The following is a 20,210-nucleotide window of genomic DNA, read 5'->3' on the forward strand; positions in this document are numbered from 1 at the left end:
CAGTAAATAAAACAACTGATACACACAACCACCTGGATGAATCTACAGAGAATTACACTGAGTGAAAAAAGTCATTCCCAAAAGATTACATACTGTATGATTCCATTTATATAACTATTTTGAAATGGTAAAATTATAGTAATGAAGAACAGATTAATGGTTGCCAGGGTTAAATAATGGGTAGGAGCAGAACACAAGTGGGTGTTGCTATGAAAAGTGCAAAACGAGGGATTCTTGTGGTGATAGAAGTATTCTATATCTTGTCTATCAATACCAATATCCTGGTTGTGATACTGTACTATAGTTATGCAAGTTGTTTAACAATGGGAGAAAATGGGCAAACGGTCTCTGGGATTTCTCTGTATTATTTCACAACCACATGAGAATCTATAATTATGTCAAAATAAAAAGTTTAATTAAAAAATTAAAATACTTTAATATCTATAAAACTCAATAAAAATAAAAAGCAAATAAATTAAGAAAAATAATTCTTATCCAAATATCAATGAGTTAAGATATCGCACTTGCATATCAAGAGAAAAAGATAAGCACTCTATTAGAAAACTGAGCAAAGGATACAAATGGGGAATTCATTCACTTTCTCTCCCCCCCACCACACGCAATTAATAATTTGAAAAGAAATCAGTCTTACTAGTAATTAAGGAAATGTAAATGAAGATGATGCTGACACTATTTTCACTATTAAACTACCAAAACTTAAAAAACAAATACAAACAGGATAATACCAGATGTATGTAACACTGCATGGAAATGTACTCTTTCATAAAAACACCAATGATACCTAACATTTATTGAGTGCCTATTACATGTCAGGCAAAGTTCTAAGCATTGTACCTATATTAACTTATCTAATCCTCACAACCACCCTATCTTTGCACTTACACATGAGCAAACCAAGCATTGAGAGTTTAAAGTAACTTGCCCAAAGTCAGAAATATTAAATAGCAGAGCCAAGACTCAAATATTTATTTCCTAGGTTTTTTTTTAGTAACAGATATGCATTATTGGTAATATCAAAAATTCATTTGTACACAATTAAAATGATGCACCCCTAAGGTAATAACCAAATATTCTAGCATTATAATTATTTCAGTGCTCCACTTCATCTCTTTATGACCTACAATGCCATACCAACCAATCAAAATTGGTATTATTATCACTACTACAAATTATAAATGTTATTTCTATATTATCTATAATTTAAAAAATATTTTCCCTTTTTGGTTGTTTCCAAAAGCTCTGAAATCATTACTATGAATATCTAATTTAATAAAATGCACTATAAAGTAAAATGTATTAATATCTCACTCAGTATATTTCCCAAGTTCTAAAATATCTGAGCATCTACAAAAAAACAAAGTTCATATGTCTTATAAACCAGAACTCTTTATTAACTGCATTTTGCTTTAGCAAGATCCTAAATTCCTTCTCATTAATACTCAATATAGGTTAAACGTATCTTACTGAATCCCAATTATTTGGAACCTGATAACCCATGCATGTAGATCTCTACCAGCCAAAATATTTTACTATTCCTCAACCATGCCATATAACTGACTTCTTATTGCATTATTTTTTTATTGCAGTAACATTGGTTTATAACATTATATAAATTTTAGGCGTACATCATAATATATTTCAATTTCTGTGTAGATTACATCATGTTCACCACCCAAAGACTAATTACAGTCCATCACCACACACATGTGCCTACTCACCCCTTTTACCCTCCTCCCTTCCCTCTTTCCTGTCCTATTGTACCTCCTGATAAGTTTTATTTTAGAAAAGGAAAAACAGAGCATATCAACAGATTGTGAACAAGAACATACTTGCTAAACGCAAGCATAAAACAACTGAACAAACATTTCATATAACTCTATTATTACTAAATGCCAATTTGTCTAGACTATTGGTTTCCAAAAGGTTGTAACTTTTTCTAAAACAAATATTCCTTGGTTCCAAACCTAAAACTGCAAAGCCAGAAGGAGCAGTTTGAACTTAATTTCTATCACATTCATCAATAACACTAACCTTCAACAAGAGAACTGAGTCATATTCAGATTTTAACCAATCAAATGAGAATCTCAAAATCAATCTTGAATACTGTACTTCTCCATTAGAAAGCAGAGTTCAAACCCTACCCGTGGACTGTCCACCAAGGTTTACAGGAACAATTGGTTGTGTAGCAGTTGTTCTACTAGATGCCTGAGTAGCAGGAGTGAGGGGTAATCCTGCAAATGCTGTTGCTTGAGCTTCGTGCCTTATCAAGAAAGCATTAAAACAGGTGCTTCCAGTCTGATGTGAGCTTCCGTGGATGAACGAGAACCCCATGGCAGTTGCAGACCGAGTAGCAGGGGTGGCAGCTGAGCCAAAAGCTAAAGGAGTGGATGCTGTCACCTGGTGTGATGGGGCACTGCTTGTTACAGCACCAGTAAGTGTGCTGGTACCCAGCCCAAAAGCTCCTGTAACCACTGTAGGTTGTGTGAAAGCAGTGTTGCCCAAGTCTAATTTTAGTACGTTTATTCTAAATAGAAAAAGAAAAAAAATCAATATAACAGCTCTCTGACACATTAAATGGCAGCCAGATAACATAGCTTCTGTCAAATAAAGTTTTAAATATGAACAGTTTATGAAATTTTGCTCTATAGGTTACTTCATTTCAATAGAAAAGGAAAGATAACCAGATATTATGTTATTAGATAACTAACAGAATAGGGGAGAATTCCAGAGAGAGTACTCCAGCTTCCATTGAGCTATCAGGTGCTACTGAAAAAATGGCTGGATCCAAGCGGATTTACATAGAAAGGCATTAAAAGAGTGCTCCCCTTAAAATTCTGAGATGCAGGACGGAAGAATATATATTCAAGGTCATTATAATGATCAATAGATAAAGATCTCTCTAGAGAGAGACACTTAATAAGCAAGCAGCCTAATTTCAAGATGATATATGTCCAAAACTCAGTAAGTATTCCTCTTATAGCTCACATAAGATGAAGGGAGACCACAGATCAGAATTCAATGTGCCTTGTGCCTCAAATCTAAGATGGCTTCAATTTATAAGACTATCTTGGGAATGAGTGGCATAATTCCAAACAGTTGACTTAGAAATGCCATATCTCTCTTTACCTTTTCCATACTCTAAATTGAAAGTCTATCTTTGAGAGATGATTACTTCTGTAGCCACTAAAAGAATCAAACAGCGTTGCTCTTACCCTAAGGAAAATCCAGTTCCTACTGGGGCAGGAGTTGATGCAACTGGTGTTCCAAAGCTGAATCCTGTAGTCTGTGTAGCCAGAGCTGTGTTGCTGAATGAGAACAGGCCAGTAGAAGATGTACTTGTAACTGGCTGGGATGGAGTCCCAAAATTAAACCCTCCTGGACCAGACATAGAGAAAGTAAACCCTACAGCTGAATTGGTGGTGGTTGTCTTTGCGGAGTCAAAGGTAAACCCACCTGTAGGGGTATCAGTTCCTCTAAAATTAAACCTGCTTGTGACTCCAAATCCTAAATGGGGGTAAGAGAGGAATAGAAGAAAACAATTTTTAGAGATCTTAATAAGACCTCCAAGTCAAGATGATCCATAGGAGCCACACTGGAATCACTCTCTTGTACTCCGAACTCCTAGAAATGTCAGTTAAGAAGCACTTAATACAAACATTTTTTTAAAAATACAAAGCAGAGTTTTTGAAGAAAGAAGACAATTTTCCAGGTTCCAGATAGAGAAGGAATTCATATCTATGAGCAGAAGCTGAAGCTGCTTAACTCAACAAGGTGACTTGAATGAGATATATGCCTTAACAGCTGGAAATATGCTGGATTGTGGATAGGATTAGAGGCCACAGGGTAAGGCCACAGGCTCCTCCATCAGCAGAGACCTAGTGAAGCTTAAGTCTGGGAAATATCTACAGGAGAATGGAAAAGATAATGGACACATGAAGAAAACCCAAGCTGCTACAGAAGATATGCATAGATGGCTCAAATTCAGTTTACCTTTGCAGAGTGGAAACTTCAAGCTAAGATGCTAACATAAAAACTGGTTAGGAGCTGATGAAACCTTCAGGGCCCAGGCAGGTTGCCTATGACATCACTCAGCAGAGGCACCCCCACTTCCTAGGTCACACAGGGTCAAAAAAGCCCCCAGAAGATTAACTCATAGATAAGAATTACAAAATATCTTAAGTGGTCTATAGACCTGAAAAATGAGAGACTTCTTATCCAAGGAATTAGAGCTAATACAGCAATATGAATGGCACATTAAAATATATGTTTAATATGTTCAAAGGGCTCAAAAAAGAAATAAAATGAATAAAAAGAACGAATGAATGTGAAAAAGAATGAAGGAGAAATCCAAGCAATGGATATCAGTATTAGAAATAAAAAGGCTCCAGAGAGAGATTTAAATATAGACTAGACACAACTGAAGAGGAAAAAAAAATCAGTGAATTGGAAGAAAGAATAGAAGAAATTTGCCAGAACACAGGGCAGATAAAGTGATGGGAAAGAAGAGAGAAATTAAGAGATGAGGAGAAAACAAAGGAGAAGCTTCAATATATATCCAGAAGGAATGTTAGAAGGAAAAAATAGAAAGGCAGAGACAATACTCAAAGAGTTAATAAAGGAGTTTGCTAGAATTGATGAAAAATGAGTTCTCGGATTTAAAAAGCCACCAAGTGCAAGCATGAAAGCATGCAATCCCTCCCTGCCACCATACACAGACACACATACACATGCACACACACACATCCTTTATATACAATATATTGAAGCTCTAGAATATTAAATATAGAGATAAAAATCTGAATATTACCAGAGAGAAAAAAACAAATTTACCTAATAAGGAGTAACGACCAGACTGACAGCAGGCTCTTCATTAGCAACAATAAATGTTAGAAGACGATGGAATAATATCTTTAAAATGTTACAGGAAAATCATTGTGTACTTATAATCCTATCCCAGTCAAGATTCATAAAATGGAATATGACTAAAGAACACTTTTTACACAATAGCTCTGAAAGGCAATTCTAAGAAATCAGCTTGAAAAAATATTTCATCAAATTTAAGAGCCCCATTACTTTATGCACCAGTAAGAAAAAAAAACCAATCTGTCATAATTCTTTCTTATCACTTAAATTTTTTATACTTTTTGAAAGAGCTCTTTCCAATGTAGACATAGATTTTATTCAAACATGCATACATTAAGAAAAAAATATTCATAATCCAATTTTCAACTCAAATTTCTTGACATCTTCTGTGCCACCAGGAGCACTGTTGATGCAGTATTTCTTAAAAGAACTCATAAAAGAACTAAAAGTCATTTTTGCAATGCTTTCAAGCCAGCTTTGCAAATATGAACACTAGCCTCCTTGTGTCTCCCACTTCAGTATAATCAATAACTAAATTTGATTGACCATCTCCTCCATTCTCTCTCCACAACCACTGGTTTCTAGGAGTTAAAGGTGATTCCGTATTGTCTCAGGGATTTTTACCCAAGCCACCCATTATGCAAGTTTTGATCCTAGACATTTTGATATTACATCTGCATACAAGAACAACTATAATGTCACAACTGCCACCTGGCCAAAGGGGATTCTAAGACACCATCAACCGTTAAGAGTCATTTCAATTTCAGATGTTAAAATATGAAAAATTGTACCTCTTAAAATTAATGAAATACAGTATGTTGAGTAGTGCTAGTTTCATCGGTATAAAGGAACACCTTCCCAAGGGTAACTCTAAACGACAACATTTATGTGAATGTGTTAGTCATGACATGCTTATTTTTAAGTCATATACACATCTTAAAACTTCCTAAATGTAAGTTCCAAATGGTGATTTCAAGTGTAATAACTCAGCCCCGGAAGGCACAGAAAGGGGGCATTCTGAGCACAATAAGAGTATTTGCTGTATTTAGTCTTATATTCCAAAGGGTACCATTCTCTTGAAGTTATGTGATATGTTATTGTAAATTATATAATAATTATATATTATGTTATATATTACATATATATGTTATATGATACATAGTCTTATATTATATATAATATATATTTATGATATATAATAATGTTATAAACGTTGACAGAAAACTCATTGTAAAACCATGGTTTTGATATTGTTATGGAAATTGAAATTTTCAGATTTATGGATTGTCATCAGCGTCATACTGCAGGCCAAAGGAAAGTATTCTGGTAGCCATCAAAAGGTGGAATTTTTTTCCTGTGCCCTTGCATTTGTGGACTTTCTATTCTTTTGGAAGTTATTTAAGAATCTCCCTGTTAAATGTAGCATGCACCTTTAATTTTTTTCTGCCTGAGAAATTTAAGAAATAAAACCAAAGAAATCGCTTCAGGATAAAAAATGCATTTTTGTCACTAAGAATTTGGAAGTAAAGATTCTCTCTTCTCTATCTCATTTAGATCTCAAATCTTTTGCATCCTCCTACTTTTTTATTCTTTTAAACTTTTTTGCCTAACCAGTTTCTGACAAAGGTGTTTAAAAAGTCTTCCATTATACTAGGGATTTTCAATTTCTCCTTAGAATCCCATTGCTTTTTGCTTTATGTATTTCAGGACTATGTGGTTAGGAGCATGGATTCCAGGCTGATAGTCTCTTGGTAGACCCTTTCATCAGGGTGAAATGTCTGTTTATTACTAAATTGCCTTAAAGCATATCTTGTCTGACATTCATGTTGCCTCACAATTTTTCTTTTGGCTGGTATTTACCTAGTGTATCTTATTCCATCCCTTTGTTTTCAACCTTTCTGAGTCATTTCAAATACGGTTTTTGTAAATAGCAAAGCTGAAAAATTTTAAATGCAATCTAACAGTCTCTTAATGAGTGAGTTTAATTTATCTACATTTATTCTGACTACTGACACAATTGGACTTACTTCTTTCATCTTATTTTGTGTTTTTTTTATTTGCCATGTTGTATGTACCTTCTATCTATTTCTGCCTAGCTGGATTGATGGAATTTTCTTTATTCTCTTTCTTTTTCCCATGCTTGGAAATTACATATTCTAATTATATTAATTTGTATGAGTTTCTCTTGAATTCTTTCTTTTAACATACAGACTTAAATTCATGTTTTTCTAACCAAGCCAGAAGTTAATCAGTATTCCCGATCCTTTTTAACAAAGAGGACCATAGCACACTTTAGCTTCCCCACGTATATCACTACTTTATTAAAAAATGGAAAACAGGGGCCAGCCTGGTGGCATAGTGGTTAAGTTTGCACACTCTGCTTCGGTGGCCCAGGATTTGCGGGTTCTGATCCTGGGCACAGACCTACACACCACTCATCAAGACATGCTGTGGCAACATCCCACATACAAAATAGAGGAAGATTGGCACAGATGTTAGCTCAGTGACAATCTTCCTCAAGCAAAAATAAGAGGAAGATTGGCAGCAGATGTTAGCTCAGGGCCAATCTTCCTCACCAAAACAACAACAAAAAAAGGGAAACAAGTCTGTACTCACTATACGTGGCTTTGAATGCGAATATCTGTCTCTAACATTGTTCAGTTCCTCCAGCCAACCTCTGTTTCTCTTCTAAGTGATCTCTCCTTATCCACACTGCCTGACTATGGGAGCTTAAAGTTGACAAAACTACAGCTTTTTATGCTGATCCCAGCTTACAGTTCTATCTTGAATGCCTTAATGCAAGCACACCTGTTCAAAGAAAGAAATACTAGATGATAAAGGGCTTCTGCAGAAAATCCACTAGGCCCAAAGAAATGATCGGAGTTCACTGAAAAGGCTGCTGGAAATGGGCAAATATTCCTTGCCTGGCAGTCCAGTCTATGTGGGGATTACTGAATTAACTAAACAACTGGATAGGAAGAAAACAACTCAATGAGGGCTGCTGCCTATCAGACTGTGCGAGTCACTTACATGCACTGGAGCCTCACCTTCCTCACCTCTAAAACTCTGGCCACTGCACTAAGTGCATAACCAAAATGTTTTTTAAAAATAAGTTTACAAAAGGCCCTCCACATATATTACCTCATCTAATTTAACTTTGTAAAGTGCTATATGAAAGCTTTCCAAAATACCATACTGGAGTTCTCCTGTCAGCGAAGGATCAGCAAATCAGGGATATTTATGGTGCATTCTCTTAGCTGGCCCAGAGAGCAAACATAAATTGGATTTCAAATTATAATCCAAAAAAATTACTACACATCTTTTCATTTTTCAGCATGCAAATCATCTTCCGTATGTACTTACCTATCATCATTCATTGATCCTAGGTGTATTCTGGGTAGTAAAAAATCTGACCGAGGATCAACAAATGATGGTAGGTCATCTCAGGACATACCACTTTACCACTTAAGTTCTTGAATCTCTTATATAATAGAAATGGGAAGAGATAAAAGATAGCACCTATTGGATTTGAAATTCCTTATCTTCTAACTAACTACAACAAATCATAAAGGTATTTTGATCTCTGTTCTATAGTTGAGGAAACCGAGGCTCTGAGATACTAAATCACTTCCCAAGGTCAAGCAACCAGTAAGTGAAGGTACTGGACACAGTACTTCCATTTTAATACTAGCTTAGGCAACACATTATTAGGAAGATAAATCTGTCTTTCAAAAGGCAGAAGCAAAATAAGTTCAAGCCTGAGTATCTATTCTAAGCCATTTCAGCATAACTGTTCCAGGGGCTTCTGTCTCACAAAGTATAAACGATTTTTAGGGATCACTTATATGATTATTCCGCTACATGACTTTGAGAAATGAGTGTCAAGAGGTGACTAGCATAGCAGCTCAGCCATGTAGTTTATTAAAACTTTTTCCTACCTTCTTGGAAGCAAATAAACTATTCTTCCTTGGAGGCAGCATACCCCCTAAACTGCCCAATTACGTGACTACCATCGAGTTCCATGAAGTTACTTCACCTTCTCAAGAAGCTCATGACTAACGGATATGGCCCGAAAATTCACGCAAAGTGATTAGTCATGTTATAAAATCGTTCTTATAAACAGCAACTTCTGATAATACACGTGGTTCTTTAACATATCATTAATTATGGAACTAAGGAGAGAGGCAGAGAAGGAAAGGAAAAGTACAAATTCACTGAAGAAGCCCCTCGTTCCACCAAGAAAGGCTTCCAGAAATGGTACTAAAGAAGAAAGTAGAAAAGTCTAAACCTCAAAGTTCAATAGGGTCCTTATTTGCACTGATAGTTATCATTGCCAACCGGGGAAGTAAAAACTGAGTTACTAAAGTTTTATTCTAAATGGTTTAGTTCCCAAAGATAAATCAATAGGGAGAGGTGAAATCAGCACAGCCATTTTGAAGGAAATAAGAAAAGATCAAATTTCTAATGGTGATCATTTTATGTCAAAATAAAATACAGGGCTACCGAAAATGGTACATTAGTTTTGAATTCATATTAAACATCTCAAGCAGTATAACTTACTGATTATCTTTCACATTAAGTGCTTTTCTCCCCCTTCATACTATAATTTGTCAAAGCCATAAGTTCAGAATCTCATTTTAAGGGCTAGAAAAAGTTATTTTTTTTTTTTTGAGGAAGCTTAGCCCTGAGCTAACTACTGCCAGTCCTCCTCATTTTTGCTGAGGAAGCCTAGCCCTGAGCTAACATCCATGCCCATCTTCCTCTACTTCATACATGGGACGCCTACCACAGCATGGCCTGCCAAGCGGTGCCATGTCCGCACCCGGGATCCGAACTAGCGAACCCTGGGCCGCCTAGACACAGAACGTGCAAATTTAACTGCTGCGCCACCGGGCCGGCCCCAAAGTTTTCTTTTTTAATCCCAAAATTAAGGTCGACTTTCCAAATATTAAAAGTGTGACACTGCAGAAGACTGTAAATTGTCATGAAACAGGCCTCATTCTCAGTGAATGCCTTTAGCAGTTACAAAATTGGAAAAGGAAGACGAAGAGTGGTACCGAAGGGGAGGGTGGGCAGCAGGACTCAGGAGAGGGACTATCTTGGAGGAGCTGAGAAGGACCCAAGAGAGGGCAAGCTGTGCTGGAGGAAAGGGGACTCAAGGGGGAGGAGGAATGGAGGACAGAGAGTCCTAAGGGAAGGCATGGCTATGTGGAAAGAGAGCAGAGGGACTCAATAGGGAAGAGCTTGGCTGGGGGTGAGGGCAGCAGTACAGGGTTATGGGATGGGGGAGGAGAAAGAGAAGAAAGTAAAACATTTGAGAGAACTAGCCAAAGAAACAAAGGAGGAATGGCATTCAAATGCAAAAGACAACTTCAAAAACAAACCTACTTTTAGAAGAATCCTCCCCAAAACAATGGAGAAGTAGAGGGGGAAAAATAACTGGAAACTTCTGAAGCACAGTATTCATAAAAACCTTATACAAACATGCAAGTAATAGTAGTCACTTAAAGTCTCAAAAACTATCATTTTACAAGGAAAAATAGATCTGGCTAATATAACAATTAAAGTTTATGTTTTAAAATAAATCTCACTTTTCTCAGGGCTTCACTCCACAAAAACAAGGCAACCAAGTATACGCCTTTGAAAAATAAGCATGATTCTTAGGTTTTCAATTTTTTTTTATTGTGATAAAACATACATAACGTAAAATTTACCATTTTAACCATTTTTAAGTGTACAATTCAGCAGCATTAAGTACGTTCACAATGTTGTTCAACCGTCACCCCTATGTATTTACAAAACTTTTTCCTCATCCCAAACATAAACTCTGTACCCACTGAACACTAACTCCCCATTCCCCGCTGCTCCAGCCCCTGGCAACCTCTACTTTACTTTCTGTCTCTATGAATTTGCTTATTCTAGGTACTTCGTATTAGTGGAATCATACAGTATTTGTATGATTTATATGACTACTTGTATATGTGAAACAACCTAATGTCCAACAACAATAGAGGCATGGAGATTTTTTAAACTGGTATAGTTATATGATGGAATACTTTACAGCAATAAAAAATCACTAACTTTATCTACATTTATCAATATGGATAAATTTCAAAAACATATTATTGACCAAAAAAGTTGCAGAAGAGTAAGTACAATATATCATTTATGTAAATGTTAAAGGACATACAAAACAACATTATTAAAGTCATGTACAGCCATCTACATTTGAGTGCACTTAAAAACATAGATTGGAAAAATATATAACAACTTCAGAAGAACAGTTATCTCTGGAATGGGAAGGAAATGAGACTGGGAAGGGAAACAAAGAGATAACTGTAGTGTTTTAGTTCTTTAAATAATAATATCTAAAGAAAATATGGCAAAATATTAACCATTGTTAAATCTTTGGTAGTTGTATGGATGATGGTGTATAACAGTCTCTGCACTTTTCTGTTTGAAATATTTTCTAATTTTAAAAAGAGGGATTAGTTCATATTTTATAGCTTTTATTCTCCCAGTCAACCTAATCAGTTCCTTTATATAAAATTTTTAAATTACAAATGAACACACTCATATAATCTTTGCAAAAGATATTCATAAAGAAAGCTAATGGGCATGAGTATTATTATGGCACTTGAATCTGCCATGATTCATATATTTTTTAAAGCAAATCATTTTGAAAACATCTATATCTAGTAGTTGAAAAAATACATTCAGGGCCAGCCCTGGTGAGCTAGTGGTTAAGTTTGGCATGCTCTGCTTCAGCAGCCTGTGTTCTGTTCCCGGGTGTGGACCTATACCACTTGTCCGTCAGTGGCCATGCTGTGGTGGTGGCTCACATACAAAAAGAGGGAGATTGGCAGCAGATGTTAGCTAAAGGTGAACCTTCCTCAGCAAAAAAAAAAAAAAAAATACGTTCAACCTAACTCATATGTATAACAGCTATCATGGTTGATCACCACTGCCCTAGCACACAAACCTAGATGGGCAAATCCATACATCCAAGGAGGACAAAAACTTGCAGCTCAGGTCCAGATCCCTGGCCTTCCTATTAGGTTTCCTATTGAGTGTTGTAGAAAATAAAACTTGTATAAATGATTTGAAATAACCAAGACTTTACAGTGCTATTGATAACATGGAAGAACTGGAAATAAATCTTCTGTGGTTGTTTTAGTTAGGCTGAATAAATTCTGGCCATCTCACTCTATGTAATATTAGGCTGCTATTAATAATGAAAAATATGAAGACTATCAACAACACAGAAAAAATTCCAGAACAGTATTAAATAAACAAAAAACTGTAAAAACAGGGGCTGGCCCTGTGGCCGAGTGGTTAAGTTCACGCGCTCCGCTGCAGGCGGCCCAGTGTTTCGTTGGTTCAAATCCTGGGCACAGACATGGCACTGCTCATCAAACCACACTGAGGCAACGTCCCACACACCACAACTAGAAGGACCCACAACGAAGAATATACAACTATGTACTTGGGGCCTTTGGGGAGAAAAAGGGAAAAAAAACTGTAAAAACAAAGATTAAGATTGTGTAAAAATATGGGTACATATAGATAAAATGGAAGGAGAACAGAAATATGTTATATTTTCGTAGTAGAATTGAGGAAAATTTTTCATCTTTAATTTCTTTTAATGTTGGTTTAATAAATTATTTAGTGTTTTAAAATGGTTTATCTATGTACTATAAAAGAATTAGCTAAACTATATCCCCTTTTCACAGCTATAATCCACAGTAACTTTTAGGTGTAGTTTTTATCTTTTAGATCTCTCAAATTTCACTAATTTAAAACCAAACTAGCAGCCAAAACCCAGAAATTCTGTTGCCTCTGCTTCTGGGACAGGCACGTCAGGGAAGCTCTCTTTCTGTTTCAACTTCAGCCTCCACATCTGACCTGCTGTCGAGGCAGAATGGACAAGAATATTAGGCTTAATCGATCGAGTTCTATCGCTGAGATCCATTCACTGACAACATGACCCTGGGCAAGTCACTGAACCTCTCTAATTTTTGTGTTCCTCAACTCCTAAGTTTCTGTATTTCCAAATTCTCCATGGAAGTCAAGTGACTCAAGATTCATCTCAGATCCAGGACCCATCCCCTATCTTCCTACCTCCTCAACCCTGGGGAAAACAGTGCTTAGCATTGGATTCCACCTCACCAGGGGCAGGCCAAAGCTTGAAGAGGCAATTATATCCCTAAAGATAAATAGCATTTGTTGCCCAAGAAGAAAACTATTATTTCTTGAATACCTGTGCATCTGGCAACATACCAAACACTTCATATACGCTATATGAACCACTTCTGGGAGAGGCGCACCACAGACTCACAGAACCGGTTCCTGGAGTAAGCCAGGGAAATCCGCATTTGTAATAATTATCCTTAGTGATTCCTAAACACACACACACACACACACACACACACACACGTTTGAAAACAAAAGGTCTAAGACGAGTGTTTTTCAAACTCTGAATGACAATTCATTAGTAGGTTGTAGTCTATATCTTAAAAAATGTAACGGAAAAGTATCAGAGTAAATTGCATGTAATAAGTATGGGTTCTGCAAAATGATTGTCAATTGTATATTGTGTACGTATGTACTGGGTCACTACATAAAGTTTATTTCTTACTATGAGTCATAGCCAAAAGGTCCAAAAAGAACTAGCTAGGCATTAAGGACTTAGAATAATGCACAATGAAGCAGAACAGAAACAAAAAAAGCAAGCAAGAAGGAGACAGCATAGCATGTATAACTTAAGCTCCACAAGTATCTAGAGAAAAAACAAAATCTAAGACACTTAAATTCTGATCATCTACCATCTAATTATGGTATAGGCAATTTGGCCAAAAAGCCAATAAGTCTACTCTAGCCAATAACTTAAATATTGTACCTCCAATTTTGTTTACTGTAGGTAATAAGTAGAATGGACAAATAACTGAAGCTTCACTAACGCCTTCACCAGACGTGGTGGAAGCTAGAAAAACATGATATCAGAAAGAAGGAAGGCAGTTTAGTTAATTCATAGTCGAATTCCAATCCCTGGATAACCACAAGTAATTATCCATTAAAACCATCTTCTCTCTTTGCTTACAACTTTCAAACAATGGATGCAGGGCCCCACTATGGAACACAGCTAATCAGTCCAAATACTCCAAATACTTTTAAGCAATCCCTTTTTTCACCCTTTATTTAAAACCAAACCACGGAATTCAGGGGAAACTAAGGTCACAACTGTATCTCTAGGTGAAATGAAGACACTCAGATTGCCAGCGCGCCTGCTTTTCTGCACTCCAAGGCAGGAAAAGCTGGGCACCGGGTCCCTCGATGCTCCAGCAGCGGCAGCGACAAGTAGCTCGATGCTCCAGCAGCGGCAGCGACAAGTAGCTCCGGCCGGTACCTCACAGGACCCGGGTGCCGGCCGAAGGAGTGCTCCCCCTGGGGCTCTGGACCCAGAAGCCTTACCCACAGCAAAGGAAAAAAAAGCGCGATCCTACCCTACACACACACACAATCGCTTAGCCGGGACGGAACCACAACACGTGTCTCTGTCGCGGGGCGGGGAGGGGGCGTGCAGAGCTGCTGCAAAACCTTCTCAACCCCCGGGCCACGGAGCCTACTCTTCCGCCCCCGCTGCTCCCGATCGGCGGGAGAACGAGTCTTCCGATCTGGAATTCACATGCAGGAAGAGTGTAATGCTGAGCGAGCCTGCTGATGACCCGGACAAACGCAAACCGGCAAACTTACCTTGGTGGCAGCCGCCGCCGCCGCTCGCTGTCGGGACTCCAAAGTAAAGCGGCAGGCCTCAGCGACTGCCTATCGGCCAGAGAGGCGGACCGGAGCCTACCTGGGCCGGAAAAAACCGTCCTCCACGGTGGGTAGATTCCAGCTGGAGTGACACTAAATGAGACCAGGGCTTAAAAGGGGGTCGACCTAGTTAACTGGAAAGAGCAGCCAGTGACCCCGACTGGCCCGCGCTCTGATTGGTTGATTCTGTGCTGTTTCAAAGGAGACTCTTCTATGACTGGCCAGGAAAGTCGAGCGGGAACCCGGCAGGTGGTGGGTGCGGGGAGCAGGGGAGGGAGACTAAGTTGTTCCCCAGGCAACGGAGAGACGCGGAGCTCTCCACAGTCTATTTTCGGAGCCTAGTGAGCGACGAGAAAATTGACCCAGGTGAGGAAACTCGAACCTTAGGAGGGGGACAAATGGGGTCCCCAGATGCCGCGGCTATCACAGAAAGTAGGGAGAACTCTACAGGTACTTAGAACTCTGAGAGCCAACCCTGAGAGAGAAGTGACCGGTTCCTTAATTTCCCCTGCCGTAGTCACTCTAAGCAGGACGCAGATTTGACAAACTCAGACTCTCAGGATATAAGAGATGGGGCAGTTTTACCATACAGGGGATGGTTGCTGGCCGAATGTCAGGAGGCCGAAATGAACATGTGAAGGTTTCCCAACGCCTTTCTCTCGACTCGTACACACACTTATGGTTGTAACACTAATTTGAGAGTGAAAACTGTTTCCTTATAGCTATATCCTTATATATATAGTTGGAGCAGCCACTGTCCCTTCTGTTTTACATGTACGGGTATGATTTATCGCGGACTAGCATGCCTTGGTTGGGATATATTTTGGGGGGGAGTATAATGCTGTTCTGACTGAAAAAACTGGCCCATGCTCACCGTTACACCAACTTCCGGTGTGCAAGAACGTGACCCCTCTGACCCGACGGTTCTGGCGTCCTGCGTGCGCTGGTCAGATCCCTTGAGGAGTGAGAAGCAGTGAGACCACCTTTCCAGGGGTGGAGCGTGTACTTAGACTGCTTGTACCTAACAAACCTGCGACTCACCAGGGGTTGATTGGGAGAGTAAGTGTTATATGTCGTTGGACTGTACCTGTCAAAAGGTGAGGAGCTGTGTTGAAAAATGAAATCTGAGTGAGGAGAGAACTAAGTTTGACCAGAGAGTTGGGGTCATTTCTCCTGAGAGCTTCCTGTTGAGATAAGGATTCAGAACAAAGACTGTTTTCTAAAGAAATGAAGAAAACAGGTCTGTTGGGGAGAAAATTCCAAGGTACTGAAGGAAAACTCGTCTCAACTCCTTTTTACGTAGAGGTAGAATATGAGAATGAGACAGGGAAACAGGAAAAAATCGTTGACAAGTGTATTAAGATTGGCTAAAAGAAAGAATAGTAGGGGCCGGCCCGTGGCGGAGTGGTTAAGTTGGCGCGCTGGGCGTCAGCGGCCCGGGCTTTCTCCGATTTGGATCCTGGGCGCCGACATGGCACCGCTTGTCCAGCGATGCTGAGGTGGCATCCCACATGCCACAACCAGAGGCACTCACAACCAGAATATACAACTATGTACTAAGGGGCTTTGGGGAGAAGAAGAAAAAAAAGAAGATTGGCAACAGATGTTAGCTCAGGTGCCAATCTTTAAAAAAAAAAAGAATAGGGGAAATATTAAATCAAAAGAGGCTCATTTCTTGGCTATAGGTTTATGAAAAATTCCAGGCACTTTCAAAAACCATCTTCCATTAAATATAATTTAAATTTGTAACAAAAACTAAGCCCCCATAGTTACTTATGACAGTACATTTGATCACAGTGAAAGAGACCTAAAAGAGGAAATCATTCCTGGTATTGTAAAACAAAATCAAAATGAATTATTTTTAATGGGCAAGGAATCATAGATGTGTATAATTGTCAAAAATGTTACAAGAAATTAGCCAGTGTAACTTAATTCTGACATAGGCAGAGATGATGTTTATTTTGGTGTTTTCACAAGAATTGTAATGCAAGAATTGCTAAATAAGGTATTATGTAAATAAAGTTGAAGAAGAAATGCCAAATTTATTTGAGAGTAAATGGATCTTGAATACTTTGAAATCATCCAGCTATAAACAGGCAATACTTTGCAGAGGGATATGTGTTTACCTATTACACAAGTTCCCAAAGGATACTATTTGGTGATTCTTTATTACCCTGATTTTATTTACTATATATATTTTAATTAATAAGATGTCTTCTTTTTTAATAGTCTGTAATTCAAAGTTTTCATTAATTTAACCTAGACTTATCTCCAATTAATTCAAGTCAAAGAACCATCCCAATTGACACCGTGGATAGAGGCAAATAAAATAGGAAACCCTCACAACCCAGAGGCTGACTTAATCTCTCGTAACTAATATTGCTCAGAACCATGGGTCTGGAGCCATCCTGGTTGAACTTGTTTAGTCCCTAACTGGCTCCAATATTTTCGTAATGAGCTGGGTCTGAAGCATCTGCCTCTTTAGCTCATTGTCGCTGGTACCAAGAAAGATTCCCCAATCACTGCTCTACCTGTGAAGGTCTAAAGGCTCAGGTTGATGTGTGAAAATCAAAGTCTCTGTCTGGAAAATACTGCCACTGGAATTGATCTAGCAAAGGAGAGGGAGAGCAAGAAAAAAAAAGGGCCTAAAAAATTTATTTTCTAAATAATCAAATCTCAAATAAAAGATTTAGCAATAGATTTTGTTTTTAATGAAACTCCTACTTAAATTTTCCTTAGTTTAAGTTTATTCTTGGCTTCTTTAAGTGTCAGTGCCAGATGCAAACATAGGCAGTGTGCTCCAGAATCCTTTTTCTTTTGATCACTACACTGAAGTAGTCTAGGCAAAAGGAAGAATACATTCCAAGGTACAAAGGCAATAGATTATAGGGTATGTTTAATAAGCAGTTCAGTTTTTAACAGAATGCAGATAACAGTAGGAAAACAATAGGAGGGAAGGGCAGAAAATTAGGTTGTGGTTATATCCTGAAGGACCTTGATTGCAAGGCTCAAGATGAACTTAATGTATATCAAATTTACAAATAAAAGATAGTCCTACAAATAATAACACTGCACAGTTCAGAAAAAGGCATCTTGCTTTAGTTTTTCCAATGTGATCTGTTTGTGTCAAAGGAACTTTAATGTTTTTAATAAAGTTTAATAAATTATTCTTGTTTTATTAGACTTCTAAAAATGCTGGTAGAATCTTAATTTCCTTTGAATTTAGAATATTTTTTCCAAAAATTCATATCATAGTTTTTTGATACTTTGAACTATTTAGTTAATTATTCACAAAGTATTGGCGATGCTTTTGTTTCTCAAATTAACAAACTTGTCATGATTTATTATTTTGTGTTTACAGATTATTGTTACAATTGATATGGTAAAAATTATTTTTGCTAAAGAGCCAATTTTATTATTATATTTCTACTCCAGTTTAGCTAAGTGTGAATCTATGCCATTTTGTGCCGTCATAATTTGGAATTTAAGAAGTCCAATTATTAATATGCTTCAAAATTACAGAGTGTTACTATAAACGATTGTGAATGATTTGTTTAACAAATACACTCAAACATATACATCCCAAGGAGTGGCATCTCCTTCAAAGCAGTCACTTTGGGAGGCTATCCACTTATTCTAATGCTGTTGTTATTGCTCAAATTACTTTTGAAATTACTCTTTTAGAATTGCCTTGGGCTGTAACATATTCTTTTAAATATCCTCAAAGTAGCAAATCTTCATATTTTGAAAGTAGATGTGATATCTAGATGTATCTAGAAATCACTTGGAGACAAATCTGATGTGTAATCAAACTGAGTGATATCATAAAGATACCTATTTTCTTGGTGATTCATATGAAGGCAATTCCAAAATATTTTGAGCATTGATAGCACAATTTACATCAGTGTATAACCTTCCAAGGTGACTACTTTGAAATACAACCTTCGTATGAATTTAATCATGCTTCATTCAGTATTCATCAGCTGCTGACTACACGCCGGTTCCAGTTATTGAAGATGTTCAGCCTACAGGTATAGCATCCCACTGCTCACATTGCCCTGCTTCTCACCAAATTAAAACGAGGCCAGAGCTCCTTCCCAGCTGGCGGGGATTTAGAATTAATCTGCTTTCTCTAAATCCAGTATTCAGTGTACCCACTGAACCAAAGCCTTCCTTCATCACCTCCACTGTGGCTGCCCAGGTGACATGAGAAAGCCTCTGAGGCAGTGCCTGGTTTGTTTTCTCCTTTCCAGCTGTGACATTAAGTCCTGTCCTATTCTGAACCTTCATCTAGCTTCCAACTCCCTCATAGTCCCCAAGAGCTGGACCCTGCCTCCTATACCCCTGCCTGTGGACCAGGGTCCTACTTCACCCTAAATAAGCCTCCCCGTAACCACAAGTATTCAACCTTTCTTCCCTGAAACACTGCTCATGCCCCAAAACTCCCACTGCTATGGCCCTGCCAAGCAGATGAGAATGCGTGAATAGCAGTTCTGATTGCTACATCAGACACTGTATCTGGGACTTTGGAGTACCCTTCTTCTGGGTTAGCTCTACTGGTTCCCATTTATTCCCCTCTCATCAACTCACCATTGAGCTCTCACAAGCCTCATCATCAAGTATTTGTGGGTGCTGGTACTATGTGCCAGCTAATAATGATATTTTTATATAGCTTTTCATATTTTAGCAAACTCTTTCACCTATGTTGCGTAATAAGGCCATCACAACAATTTTATAAGGTAGGTCATGCTGGAATAATAGAACAATTTCTGCTATATATATTTTTTAAGTCTCATTGTTCGTACAATCTCAACTCAAAATACTAATTATATCACTGCATCTGATATCTGGATCCATTTTACCCTTTCGTTGTCAAAGGTAGAAAATGTTTCAATAAACTTTTTGCTTTTAATGTTAAGTAAATATTTAATGAACACATAATCAACTAGGACTTTTAAAATATAAACAGGAGCCTCTTTGTTTAATTTAGTATGTGTCAATTATTCATTTCCAGAGCAGGCTCCCAGACCATACTGTGAGAGAAGATTGTTTTATCACCTCTTATTTCACCTTTTCCAGTTTAATGAGTTTCCAATGTAATGAGTTTTATCATTAACTTTTTTGACATCATCATTAGACGTGATATTCATGCCCAGCAAAACACAATTTTAGAGGACCAATAATAGCTAACATATGTTGAGTACTTCTTATGTGCCAGACACTATTCCAAGTACTTTTACACGTATTAAACTACTTAATCCTTGTAACAACCCTATAAGGTAGCACTGTTATTATTCCCATTTTATAGATAAGTAAGATAAGCATTACTCTTAACCACTGTAATATACTGCCTCTATGCTAGATGTACCAGGCAATTTAACATTTGTTTCAGAACTTTGACCTCTCTAATAAGTATTAAGATCAGTTTCCCATTTAAAAAAGAAAGTCAAAATAATGGTAAAACAGAAGGTTTGTAAAACACCATCTGCATGCAGATTGATTTTGACAGGTAG

General features: G+C 37.7%; 2 protein-coding genes across 6 annotated transcripts in view; one reads left to right on the forward strand and one right to left on the reverse strand.

The window, feature by feature from the left end:
- The window catches only part of NUP62CL (nucleoporin 62 C-terminal like), a 94,054-nt gene extending 79,279 nt beyond the window's left edge, over window positions 1-14,775 (reverse strand). For all 4 annotated transcript variants that reach the window (XR_011499775.1, XM_044763945.2, XM_014835328.3 and 1 more), the window contains exon 1: window positions 14,638-14,775. The gene's annotated coding sequence lies outside the window, so the exon portion shown is untranslated. The remainder of the gene's footprint in view (window positions 1-14,637) is intronic.
- Window positions 14,633-20,210, forward strand: part of DNAAF6 (dynein axonemal assembly factor 6) — a 35,737-nt gene continuing 30,159 nt past the window's right edge. The window contains exon 1 of one of the 2 annotated variants that reach the window (XM_014835329.3): window positions 14,633-14,764. The gene's annotated coding sequence lies outside the window, so the exon portion shown is untranslated. Of the gene's footprint in view, window positions 14,765-14,940; window positions 15,064-20,210 lie in introns of those variants that run through there. The other variant, XM_014835330.3, reaches the window with a different exon arrangement.

Source organism: Equus asinus, chromosome X (assembly GCF_041296235.1).
Source record: "Equus asinus isolate D_3611 breed Donkey chromosome X, EquAss-T2T_v2, whole genome shotgun sequence".
Classification (NCBI taxonomy): domain Eukaryota; kingdom Metazoa; phylum Chordata; class Mammalia; order Perissodactyla; family Equidae; genus Equus; species Equus asinus.